Source organism: Lotus japonicus, chromosome 5 (assembly GCF_012489685.1).
Source record: "Lotus japonicus ecotype B-129 chromosome 5, LjGifu_v1.2".
NCBI lineage: Eukaryota > Viridiplantae > Streptophyta > Magnoliopsida > Fabales > Fabaceae > Lotus > Lotus japonicus.
In genome coordinates this window covers 35,217,820-35,230,636 of record NC_080045.1, presented here as the reverse complement: position 1 = coordinate 35,230,636, position 12,817 = coordinate 35,217,820, and positions in this window count along the sequence as shown.

Sequence of the window (12,817 nt, the reverse complement as noted above, 5' to 3'; positions counted from 1 at the left end):
TCAATAAAGTTCTTGTCGACGGAGGGGCCACGATCAATTTAATGCCTAAGTTTATGCTCAAGAAGCTAGGCAAAACTGAAGCAGACTTAATCCCTCACGACATGGTCCTTTCCGACTATGAAGGGAAGACAGGTTCTTCTTTAGGAGCAATTATGATGAACATAACCGTAGGAACGGTGGCCCGTTCCACATTGTTCATCGTGGTGCCCTCAAAAGCCAACTACAACCTGCTATTGGGGAGAGAATGGATCCACGGCGTGGGGGCAGTGCCCTCAACTCTGCACCAACGTATTTCCATTTGGAAAGCAGATGGAGTCGTCGAGAACGTGCAAGCAGATCAGAGCTACTACTTAGCGGAGACAGGTTACGTCAGCAAGAAAAATTTCGAAAAGAGTTTAGCCACAATTGCTCCTCTAGACACAGTGGCCTCTCAATATTTCAACCCGTATTCGGAGTACTCAGGGGTTTAAACCTTAATGAAGCGTACAAACCTGATGCCATGAGTGGATGGCACAGCGATGAAGAAAAGGATGCCACAACTGAGTGGCAAAATGAGGTTAAAGATGATTAATTCGAGCCTAGCTCGAATTTCGGCTTACGCAGCCGAAAACAGAATAAGGACGGCCTTAGAGGCCGCAAGAATAGCCAAAGAAATGGCTACTGACGAAGCCAAGGCCTCAATTCTTCCTGTCGAAATGACATCTCAGGAGGAGGCAAAAGCACAGAAGGATAACACGTGCATAAGGAAAAACGAGCAGAGTGTCGATGAATGCGAATTCGAGGACCTTTGCAATTTGAGGCTAGATTGCATCTACGATGACGGCCCATTAGGCTTCGAAAAGCCAGTGGTCGACATGTCCAAGAAAATGGAAGCACAAGACCCTTTAGAAGAAGTGGACCTGGGTGATGGCTCAGAAAAGAGGCCAACATACATCAGTGCTCTTATTGACCCAGAATTAAAGGATAAGATGGTGAAATTACTCAAGGAATTCAAAGACTGTTTCGCTTGGGATTACGATGAAATGCCTGGCCTCAGTCGAGAATTGGTGGAATTGAAGTTACCCATCAAAGAAGACAAGAAACCAGTCAAGCAATTACCCAGGAGGTTCCATCCAGATGTGTTGGTAAAAATCAAGGGAGAAATTGAAAGGCTCCTTAGGTGTAAGTTTATCAGAACGGCTCGATATGTGGACTGGTTAGCCAACGTGGTTCCAGTGATCAAAAAGAACGGCAAGATGAGAGTTTGCATTGATTTTCGAGATCTTAACGCCGCCACTCCAAAAGACGAGTATCACATGCCTATTGCTGAAATGATGGTGGATTCAGCTGCTGGTCATGAATACTTAAGCTTGTTGGATGGTTACTCAGGCTACAATCAAATCTTCATAGCAGAAAAGGATGTGTCGAAAACAGCTTTTCGATGTCCTGGTGCCTTAGGGACATACGAGTGGGTGGTCATGCCATTCGGATTGAAAAACGCTGGCGCGACCTACCAAAGGGTAATGAATACCATTTTCCATGCAGGTTTACATTGATGATATTGTGGTAAAGTCCCCATCAAGGGATGACCATTTATCTCATCTGAGGAAATCCTTTGAGAGGATGAGGAAATATGGCTTAAAGATGAATCCCCTTAAATGTGCTTTTGGTGTTATTGCAGGTGATTTTTTGGGTTTTGTGGTGCACAAAAAGGGCATCGAAATCAACAAAAATAAAGCTAAAGCCATTCTCGACACAAGTCCACCAACCAGCAAGAAGCAACTACAATCGTTATTGGGGAAGATTAACTTCCTAAGGAGATTCATTACCAACCTCAGTGAAAAGACCAAGTCATTTTCTCCGCTTCTTCGACTAAAAAAGGAAGATGTGTTCCGCTGGGAGGCAGAGCACCAAAAGGCATTCGATGAACTCAAGAAGTACTTGTCCAATCCACCTGTAATGGTACCACCCATCAAGGGGAGGCCAATGAAGCTGTATATTTCTGCCACAGATGAAACCATCGGGAGCATGCTGGCTCAGGAAGATGAAGATGGCAACGAAAGAGCCATATTTTATTTAAGTAGGGTGTTAAATAGCGCAGAAACTCGATACATTATGATCGAGAAATTGTGTCTATGCCTGTACTTCTCTTGTGTAAAGTTGAAATATTATATAAAGCCAATCGATGTAATGGTTTTTTCTCATTATGATATAATAAAGCACATGTTATCCAAACCAATCTTGCATAGTCGAATTGGTAAATGGGCTTTGGCCCTAACCGAATATTCATTAACTTACACCCCATTAAAAGCGATTAAAGGGCAGGCGGTTGCTGATTTCTTGGCAGATCACACCATGCCTAGAGAGATCATAACCTATGTGGGCATACAGCCTTGGAAGTTATATTTCGACGGTTCCAGCCATAAGAATGGAACTGGAATCGGGATGTTTATCATGTCCCCGCAGGGCATCCCCACTAAATTCAAATTTAGGATCAAGAGTAATTGCTCGAACAATGAGGTCGAGTATGAGGCACTGATATCAGGCCTCGAGATCTTGCTAGCTCTCGGGGCAAAGAATGTTGTCGTGAAAGGGGATTCTGAGTTGGTAGTAAAGCAGCTTACCAAAGAATACAAGTGCGTTAGTGAGCATCTAGCCAAATATTATGTGAAAGCAAGCAATTTGTTGGCTAAATTCGACGAAGCTGGAATAGGACATGTTCCTAGAATAGAGAACCAAGAAGCCAATGAATTGGCGCAGATTGCTTCTGGGTATATGATAGATAGACTAAAGTTAACAGAGTTAATCAAGATCAAAGAAAAACTGAGTCCTTCAGATCTCGACATTATGGTCATTGATAATCTAACTCCTGACGATTGGAGAAAGCCAATTGTCGAATACCTGCAGAACCCAGTGGGGTCAACTGATAGAAAAGTCAAGTATAGAGCTCTAAGTTACACCATTTTAGGCAACGAGTTGTTTAAAAAGAACGTCGACGACACACTGTTGAAATGCTTAAGCGAAGACGACGCATTTATAGCAGTATCAGCTGCTCACGATGGCCTGTGTGGTGCTCACCAAGCAGGGGCCAAAATGAAATGGATTCTATTTAGACAAGGTTTGTATTGGCCAACTATCATGAAAAATTGCATCGAGTACGCAAAAGGTTGTCAAGATTGCCAAAAACACTCAGGAATCCAGCATGTGCCAGCTAGTGAATTGCACTCTATTATCAAGCCATGGCCTTTTAGGGGATGGGCAATAGACTTAATTGGCGAAATTCACCCAGCTTCATCAAAGCAGCACAAGTATATCATTGTGGCAGTCGACTATTTCACTAAATGGGTCGAAGCCATCCCACTACAAAACGTAACATAGGAAACGGTGATCGAGTTCATACAAAACCACATTGTATATCGATTTGGATTGCCAGAGTCCATTACAACGGACCAAGGCACGGTGTTTGTGGGACGTAAAGTGGCAGCCTTCGCAGAATCTTGGGGCATCAAGCTTTTGACCTCGACCCCTTACTACGCTCAGGCTAATGGCCAAGTAGAAGCAGCCAACAAAGTCCTAATAAGCTTGATCAAGAAGCATGTGGGTCGAAAACCAAAAAGCTGGCATGAATCTTTAAGCCAAGTCCTATGGGCTTACCGGAATTCACCAAGGGAAGCGACAGGAACGACGCCTTTTCGACTGGCCTATGGCCAAGAAGCCGTATTGCCCGCAGAGGTATACTTGCAATCATGTCGAATTCAAAGGCAAGAAGAAATCCCAAGCGACGTTTACTGGAATATGATGCTAGATGAAATGGTCAACCTCGACGAAGAAAGGCTCTTGGCACTAGACGTCTTAACAAGGCAAAAGGATCGCATAGCTAAAGCATACAACAAAAAGGTTAGAGATCGATCTTTTATTACAGGGGATTATGTGTGGAAAGTTATTCTCCCAATGGATAAAAAGGATAGAGTTTATGGAAAATGGACCCCCAGTTGGGAAGGGCCATTTACAGTCGAGAAAACGTTACCCAATAATGCTTACGTGATCAAGGAATTGGGCAATCAGAGTCAATGTGTTACGATAAATGGCAAGTATTTAAAAGCATATAAGCCAATGTTGCACGAATGTAAAATCGAATGAAACATGAACGATAAAATTGCCAAATTATATTCATTAATCGAAAAACGTTACAAGTATGGCAAAATACAAGTAAAACTAGAAACCTAAAAAGGAAAAATGGCTCTGTATCCGTCATATTTAGCTTGCATGGGTGCTAATCGACCCACCAGCGCCACCATCTGGCCCTCAAGTCGAGCCTTCTTTTGACGAGCAACCAGGTCTTCAAGGGAGGCTGCAAGAATCGCGACAACTGACTGAACAAGACCTTCAGGATCTTGCTGATCCAAAGAGGCCTGGAGAAAATCGAATTTACCCCTCCACTCATCTATTTGGTGTTCTTGAAAGAACACCATTACTGAAAGTTCCCGGAACTCTTCAAACAGAGGCTTGGCCTCCAAGAGAAGCCCCTGGAACTCCTGAAGAGGAATTCTAACGCGCGCAACGATTGGCCTATGAAGTAGTTGAGGAGTCATACAGGTTCTGGAAAAGGTTCTCTTGGAAAGCCAAGTCCTTGATACGACGAAGAATTAGTCTGCTATCCATGGTGAAGAATGAAAGGTTCTTGGATCGCAGAAAGAAGGGAAGAATGGAAAGAAAAGAGTTGTTGTTGAAAGACGAGTAGAAAACTGCTTCATTTATAGTAGGGAAGTAACAAACAGACGTATTAATGCAAGCATGCAGTTACCAAAGCGTCAGCCAAACACGGCAATCCACGTCAACCACTACCACAAGTGAAGGAAGTTCTTGAGTCGTTGAACAGAAACGTGATAAAAGCATTTTAAATTATCGTGGTTTTCCAAGAAACTTGGAAGCTGAAAGGTTAGATTAAGCACCAAGTTAAAAGGTGAGGCTTAGCAATTCAATGCAAGGAGTAGTGTAGCGAAAGCTGATTCAACGATAAAATGCAAATCGAGAAATAAAGCATGTCGAGCATTGCCAATACAAAGTCATTCATTAATTAGAATCGAATAGAGTTACAGGACGGGAATGATAAAGTTGGCAACAAAGGCCATAATAGATCCATGGCCATTACAATAAAGCAACAATTATGAAGCCTAAATTCTCGACTTGAAGGCTTCAAGCTGAACCCCAGCAGCAGCAATCCTACAATCCAAGCTTTGCTTCATACGCTGTTCCGCTGCTACTTCTTTAGAAAGTTGAGATGTCGAGAGCATCACGCCCGTGCACTCAGCAGCCAGCGCATTCAGTCGAGAATTCACAGCTGGGCCTTCATCAATCAACATAGCCTTTTGCTTCTCGAGTCTGGCTACCTCCCTGTGAAGCTCATCCAGTCGAGCATCAACACTCGACAACTCAGCTGCAATGAGAGTCCTCCTAGCAGTCAGCTTGAGAGCCTCTTCTTTTGCGGGCAATAGGCCATTGGTATTGGAAACCACTTGCGCCTTTTTAGTTTCAATAGATTGCTCCACCGCAATGGCTTTGTCAAGCGTGGCCACAACATCGACCACGAGAGTTTGCAATTCGACGAGAGCATCTGCCTGAATTTGATCAAGTTGTAGGCTTAAGAGGAAGGCAAGCAGTTCTTTCACTTCTTGGCCTAATTGAGGAGTGACTCGGACACTGCCAATAAAGCCAGTATCGAAAACCAGCCCTTTTAACTTAACAAGAGCCGCTTCAATCCGGCTATCATCGGGCACTCCACCAGACTGAGCAGTCTCAGCAATTTCAGCTTGGCGCGGCGGAGACTCGAGATCCAAAGTACCATCAAAGAAGCTCTGGAAGATAGAAAGAGGATCCTCGACCAAAAGAGCACTGAGCCTTTCACTAGAAGTATGAGAAGAAGCAGCCGTCTTAGAAGAAGCTGAACCTCCCTTAGCATGAGGTGAGATCAAAGCGGCTCTAGCATCTTGTTGAAATCGCTGAGGAGAAAGTCGAGGCTGTTGAGGGGAAGTTTGAAGCTGTCGAGGAGAAGGTTCGGAATGAGTAGAGGCCAGAACATCAGCCTTGGGTGGGGGCATTACGCCAATCACTTGGTCAGGCTGAATGATTGGATCCTCACCACCCTGCACTTCATCATGCGGCATGCTTTCTTCACGAGCAGGGGAAGGCAGGTTCTGCATATCCTGTGGAGGAAAATTAGAAAGGTTATCTCGACATTCTTTGGTATAATAGGGTTCACAACCAGGATGTTGCCAAGCAATTGGTTTCGAGTTAAAATAGAATGTCAGTTTGTCCCACACAGGGTCTGACTCAGTAGAGTCTAAACTCGAGCTAGAGGACTCTAAACCGCTCGAAGAACTAGATAGGGCAATTGGTGGAGGTTTAGAAGAAAACCACGTGGCCCGAGGTACAGCCATTTTAGACATGCCAACCCTCTGAAGAATCAAAGTAAAAATGATTGAGAAAGAGGAAAAGGAAGCAAATTGAAACAAGATGTGAGCTAATGATTCACCTTAGGGCCAGATGCTCTGAGGGGACTGGAACTGGTTGAACTCTTAGAATGGTGGGAAGAGGAGCTGCCAAATTTGCGACTAGACCTTTTCCCGGAGGTCTTCTTGGCTTGAGCCATCTCGACAGGAATTGGTGTAGTACCTTGAAGCAGAGGATTAGAAGCCTGCTCATCAACACCTTGTTCAACACCTTGCTGCACTTCCTCACGTTGACTAGCTGATTTAGCCGGGGAGGGATTTCCCACAGAAGATTCACCAGCGCCTTTAGCCCTCTTTTGGCTCGCAGAAGTAGTTGGGGTGGCTCCCCGTTTTCGACTCTGAAACAAAAGCAAATGATCACAAAGATATACACGTCGAGTAAAAGTCAGAGTTTCACAAGGTTCAGTATTACCTTAGGAATCTTGAGCTTATCAGCCAAGGCAACATCATCATCATCATCATCCTCCACTTCGACAATCGCAGAGGCCACCCGAGGAGAAGCCTGAGGGGTCGGTCGAGGAATTGGTTCAGCTACAAAAAGAAAACAAAGGAGGATTAAGCCATAAATATCGCAAAGATGCCAGGTCGAAATGATTACCTTGACCAATAAGCGATTTTATCGATATGTGGTTGAAGATTTCAACCGGCACATGGAGAGGATAATTCCATAGGTAACGCTTGGTCCAGGTCACCCGCTTCCGAGGGGGCAGTGCACTGTGGTAAAAGTTTTTGATACTTACATGATCAACCCACTTAGGAAGCACTACCGGAAAAGCCAAAGCATACTTACAAGTAGGCAGTGGTGGGAACCTAAAGCCAGTTTTTCGAATAATAAAAGAAAGACCGTCCTCATCAGAAGGAAGGTTCAATCGGGTTTTCTTGGCTTTAGCTTCCCACATTTGCCTGAGAACTTGAGCTGCTTTGGCAACCGTTTCCTGAAGTCGAGGACCCGGAAAGTACACTACACCGAAGAATTGTTGAAAAGCGTTGATCTCAGATGTATGCATACCTTTAGTTTTCTTTGGGGCCTGCCTCTGCAAAAGAAAAACGTTTGTTATGCGCTGGAAGCAATCCTCAATTGGCGTCGAAATATCATGCCAATAAGCAGACCACCACGCCTTAAACGCCTGGGTGACGTAAAAGGATGGAGTGAAACTGAAAGGACTAAGACCAAGTAGCTCCTCATTGTTATAGTAACCAATGGTAGTGTCGAAAACACTACGTTTGGTGATGGTACCAGGATAGAGGATGAGGGATTTGTCGAACAAGGTATTGGCAAATCTTGACTCAGCCCAAACTGTCGAGACACAAGCTGAGGATTGTAACCGCAAAGAGTAAAATCATTACTGGCGAAGTTGATGGTTAACACCCTGGGAGACAATATAGTCTGCCAAAGCTCGACTTGGTGTTGAGAAAGGTTCTCCGAACCGGGAAGATTAGGATATGAATTCCTTAGCCACCGAGGGCCGTAAGAGGGTTTGTGATACGGTGCAAAGCTCGAGCGGAAACGTTTCAGCTCGAAAAACATGGTGAAATACTTCTTAAAGTCAAACTCGAACGTGGAGGCATCATAAGGAGGGGTGAGAGCTTCAAGCCTGAAAGCGTCGATCCTTGTGTTAGACACCACAGGAGGAGAGTTCTTGGCTGGAAGAGATGGTTCGAAAACCGCATTCATCCAAAGCTGAAGAAGCCAGAAAGGACCAGCTGCATTCAAAGACGCCACTTTAGGATCTCGAATATCGGCGATTGCTTCATTGATCATTTGGTAGAGATTACCGAGCACGAGCCTAGCCATGGCGATAATTCGACCCTCGTGCAACAGATTGGCTAAAGGAAGAAGTTTAGCCGGAATTCTCAAAGATTTGGTGCAGAACACATAGGCAGAAAGCCAATACAGTAGAAACGCGACATGCTCAGCATCGGAGACTTCACCATTCTCGACGTAATGATCTTTAATAAACTTACTGAAAGCAATGTTGTCTGTCGGAATGGCGATAGGATCAGTGGGAGCAGCAGAAGAATGATAATCGTCACCCACCACCCAAAGGCCAGTGATGGCAGCAACATCGAGAAGAGTAGGAGAAAGCATCCCAAAGGGGACATGAAAGCTATTGGTGGACCGCTCCCAAAAGAAAAGAGAACTCAGAAGCATGGCAGGGTTGTAAGTAATCGGCGACCTCGACAACTGAATGAGGTCGAAAATGCCAGTCACTTTCCAATGCCCAGACTTACTGGCCTCCACCCTGTTGAGCCATCTCAGATAGGCTCCTTCACCAGCAGATGGGTTAGGAGGCGCAGACCTGAAAGCCCTTTTGGGATCTTTCAGAAAAGGGAAGCGGTAAGAAGGTTGGAATGCAAGAATGAGCTCATCCCCACGAATGCTGGGGTGAAAATGCTCGTAGTCCTCAGGGAGACTGTCAGGCCTGCCCTTCTTCGCCTTCTTCAAAGGGCCCAAAATGGCACGTAAATTGCCATTCACAGAAATAGGAATAAATACCTGGGATTTCCAGATAGCCCGTTTCTCCACGTCATACGGCGGATCTGGAATGGGAGTGCGCTTGGCTTCATTCATCTCACAAGCAGCAGCCAAAGGGATGACATTGTCGGAACCAGAACCAGAAGCCATGGAAATGTTCAGAGAATACACCGGGAAAACAGAAACCAAACGATGGAAGGCGGTCACAAGCAAAATCAGGCAAAAGTTTGAGTGTTCGAAAGCTTGAGGGTTTGAAAGCGTGAGTGATTGAAAGAACGGTAAAGCTTGAAGAAGGCCAACAATGGCGTATTTATAGGCAAGCGAATAGTCGGACGTGAAGCTGCATTACAGGGTGATGCATAAAATTTTTGAAATCCAACGGTTATTTTATTATATAACCGCAAACCCTAATGAAAAGGCTAGGAAAAGGCCATGATTACTCTAAAGTAGAGACGGCACACGGCAGACGAGGTCAGACGCTAAAGCCTCTGATTGGAGCAAAAGTCAAACGATTGGATCTCTGATGGGACTTGAAATCAGAAAAGGAAAAGTCGCGAACAGCCGTCAAGCTCCGTCGAAATGCACGGGCGAAAAATGCTTGATCTCTCCAAGGACTGGTAGTCGAGAATCAACATTTTTGGGGGGCATCTGTTGGCCCAATATTTTGGCCCAAGAAAGAAAAACGCATTCAGCCCAAAACTCTCGAGGAAGTCGAATTCTGACTAAAGAAAGGAAGAGGAAGTTGCACCAAGTTAATGGGGCGGCAAAACTCGACAACAACAATTACTGCTAAACACAGGCACATGTAACACGTGCCACACTGACCAAGTCAAATTCCCCCCACGATGGTCGAAAACATGGCCAGGAAACGGTTGGAGCAGTTGAAGCACACGATCTCCACCACCATGCGCAGAACTTCCGGAGCAAGCATCAGATCGTGGGAGAAACCAGACCCACTAACACGCAGAACACGAAACTCTATAAATAGGAGAATCCAATTCAGAAAGAGGGTTCCCAACTCAAACTCTGAAAAATTCACCAGAAAGCTCTAATGTCCGCATCAATGAGACTCAAGGAGCAAAACGTGATGATGAAGGAGTACGTTGCAGAACCAACACTTTAGTTTCCCCGCATTTCAGTTTGTTGATTTCCAGTTCTTCTGTGCAGTTTGTTTGTCGAAATCTGCAGTTCATGTAGTTTTCATGTTATTTTAGTTTGTTTGACTGTTTTGTAATCGACTCGTATTCAATAAATTCCAGTTTCATCTGAGCTGCTTGTTATTGTCGAAAACACATTCATGTACACACAACACTTTGGCAAAGCGTTTTCTCAAAAGGACCCTGAAATCTAAACTTCCTTTAGTCGAACTAAGAGGATATTTGTTTACCAAAAATCCGTGTAAACAAACTGTCAACCGGATTAATTTCAATCAAGATTATGTTTTATTTATTTAACAAACTAGTGTTTTTTTTATTCTAGCTGCATCTAATAACCCGACTGCATATACCTTTGAAAATCCAGCAAAGTCGTTTTAGCTTTGAGATGGTATTCCAGAAGGCGTGTTTTTTATGGGACAGCTCGTGATTATTAGCTTGGAATTGTGTGAGATGGTACCTGTTACAATTGCTGGATACTGGCCTTGTCTTGTTGCTCTTTGTCTTGTTGGTGTTTTTTCTTCCCCTGTTATTGTTATTACTCTGTTCCATCTCTTCCTTTTCCAATTCTTTTTAATTACTTATGTATGGTAATCTGTTCTTGTTGACTTTGTATTGGTGGCACCCCTTGTGTCTTTTAATTGATTAGTTGCTTACCCAAAAAAATTCCAATGAGTCCAAATGGCCCAAGTTGTTGCCACCCGCACACTAATCCCAATCAACTTCTCTGATTCTTTATACTACCAAGCATTACATGGTGAAGGAAATGAGATTTAACGTCCCGTAGCATAATTTGATAAAGATATTTGTCAATCAAGATTATGGGATAAGGATATTTGTCTATCTCAAATAATTGAACTACACTAGGATACTTTTTTGGTACACCGGAAAATTACACTACGATACTAATGTCATATATTTAACCAATAAAATATATTTAATAAATAAGAAAGCCATAATTTGAAAATGATAGATATTTCAATTTTTTTGAAAAGATATCTCAATTTAATCTTTAATAGATCTGATCTGTTATTTATGTTATTGATAAGAATATATATATAATGCTATATTTACAATTTTATTTTTTAATTTGAAAAATTAACGAACATTAAAAAAAAAACTAAACAAGAAGATCTTCCACAAAAGTTAGTGCTTTTGTATGACGGATTGATCTTGGACTAGGATATGTGATTATGAATAGGATGTGATATACCTGATGAAGAGGCCTGCAAAGCATAGTCTTGTAGATATGCAGGTTGTTTGTGATGTCTTGTTGATCTTCTAAGTTATATGGAATAAAGTTTGTGGAAGGACCTGGTGAGTGTGGTGATGGATTTGGAGATGGAGCTGCAGATGAAGTTGCTAGAAATATGATTGGAACCTTTAAATCAGAATCCGAAACTTGTTTTGGAAGAACTATATATGTTAGGAAACATGTCAACAAGCTGAGAAGAGGATTCCAACTTGGTATATTGCATTTGGAGGTGGTTTTGGCTTCGAAAAGTAGGGTAGGAAGCCATGTAACTTGTAACACTTGTCCTTAGTATGGCCAATGTGACACAATTAGTAGAAATAGGTATATTTGGACTTGATATTGTCATTTTTGGAATCAGAACCTTGAAAATTTGTGCTAGCTATCACGAGACTTGGTTCTAGAATCAGACTTAGTTTCGTGTTGATTCGGAGAAGAAGATTTAGGTACAACAAATGTGGCCGAAGGGATTGCAGAAAAAGAAGTGTGGCTTCTAATTAAAGAGATTAACTACCAAACTATAAAAGAAATGAATATATCAGAATTAATAATAACACGCTCATAACGGGAGGTTCTTGTATGTTTCCAATTTCCTATGGATTTAGGTAGTGAAATACTCATAGGACATGACTGTGCACTTCATGTCACGTTCACATATCACCTTACAAGTTACAATGACGCTTGCTTTTAAGTTAGTGCAGTTGGGTAGGACAATTAACAATGGCTTAACGATGAGTTAATTAATATAAGAAGGTATGATTGACCGGATGCATTTGCCTTTAAAAGTGTGTATGATTTTATTAGCACGACACACTACAACTATCAAATAGCTCAAGTCTTGGGAGTTGTGTACCGTCTTGGATTGTTGAAGACTCCCAATTGGTCAATCCGTCATGAGAGCCGAAAATCATGTTCGAGATGACAACGCCATAAAGGACATGAAAGATTCGGGGTCAATCGAGGAATTCCCTGTAATGACGATGCAATCTATGTAATTTGAGCGGGCATTTTGCACTAGTTCGATAAGTGGGAAACCCTAATTATACGTGTATATAAACAAACATGTAAAGAAACATTAAATCCAATACAATACTTGGCTAGTCTCTTTGTTCATTGTGTGAATTTAGAGAACCAACTTAAGTTTTTAAAAGGTATTATTATCCTAAATAACACAATAATCATTTTATTCATACCTTAAAAATGATACAAAATAAAACTAATATACTTTGCATCACTCCTTATTTTAATGCACTCCACCCAACAATACCTTCACCAACACGCCACATTAGTAATCCACTTTGTTTGAGGTGCGGTTCAATGTTCACTGTCTTGCCCCCTTTTGAGAGAATTATTCTTTCTCATTGTTGTCACAGTTCTCATCTTCTTCCTCGCATTCACAATGAAATGAGAGAAGTGGTCTCCTTCATTTTCCATCTTGTTGTTGTCA